Genomic DNA, 1,128 nt, shown 5'->3' on the forward strand with positions numbered 1-1,128 from the left:
CTTCAGAGGTTGGAACAGGCTGCAAAGAACACTCTGTGCCTGTCACCTGTAATTCCTCCTTCCCTCCTGCCTACTGAGTTATCTGTGAACCCCCTGGTCAGGGTTGGGAGGAAACAAACCCAGCAAAGCAGAGTTCCTGCTTATCTGTATCAAGGCCCAGCCTCGGCTAGGTCAGGGATTTGGGAGCTTCACACATGGGTTACAAGGTGGCAGCCTATGTTCTGCTCAAGATGACGCTCTAGACAGCTCTCTGTAGACAGCACTTGGCTCTGTAATCCGCTGGAGACAGCTTTCCAGGCTGATTTCTCTCTGCGTTCTGCTCTGCTCTAGAGAGCTTTTCTTGCTATTCTATAAAGCTTTCTGCTCGAGATAGCTCTCTCAGTTAGTAAAAAAAAATTCTAAAGGTTCTCTGGATAGCTCATGGGTTTTCTGACCAGAGTCAGAAAAGCTGCTATGAAAAAAAATTATTGAACTTTCCAACCAAGTCAGAAATCCTGCTTTTAAAAAAAAAAAAAAATTCTAAAAGTAATTCTTGGGTTTCTCGATCAAAATCAGAAAACCGGAAAAAGTTCTAAAAGAGCTGTGTTGGTCCTCAAAGGTATTCTTGGGATTTCCGACCAAGGTCAGAAATCCTATTAGAAAAAAATTCTAAAAAAAGAACTGCTATCACTTTCTGCGAGCTCTTCTCATGCAGCCGGAACACACAGCTCGTTACATATATAGCAGTTCTTTATTTACTCCAGGTTCCCTCTTGACTTATTGCACAGACAATAAGATAGCTGGGTGGGACCCTGCCCTTAGAATTAGCATTTGACCATGACTGGACCTAAACTCCTCTGCACCAGGCTGATCTTGAACTCAGGAATCTGTCTGTCTTTGTATCTTTCTGACAAGCTGGCTCAGTGCGGCTGCCTCTGTTCCTTTAGATCATATTTTTGCAAGGATGAGAAGTTTATTTTCTTTTTTAAAAAAAGATTTATTTATTTATTTATTTATTTATTTATTTATTTATTTATTTAATGTATGTGAGTACACTGTCACTGTCTCCAGACACACCAGAAGAGGGCATCGGATCCCATTACAGATGGTTGTGAGCCACCATGTGGTTGCTGGGAATTGAACTCAGGA

At 41.8% G+C, this 1,128-nt stretch overlaps 1 pseudogene; it reads right to left on the bottom strand.

Moving 5' to 3' along the window:
• Positions 1 to 604: 604 nt before the first annotated feature.
• On the bottom strand, positions 605 to 672 carry LOC120103250 (U7 small nuclear RNA; annotated as a pseudogene).
• Positions 673 to 1,128: the final 456 nt, after the last annotated feature.

Source organism: Rattus norvegicus, chromosome 5, assembly GCF_021556685.1.
Source record: "Rattus norvegicus strain SHRSP/BbbUtx chromosome 5, alternate assembly SHRSP_T2T, whole genome shotgun sequence".
Classification (NCBI taxonomy): Eukaryota; Metazoa; Chordata; class Mammalia; order Rodentia; family Muridae; genus Rattus; species Rattus norvegicus.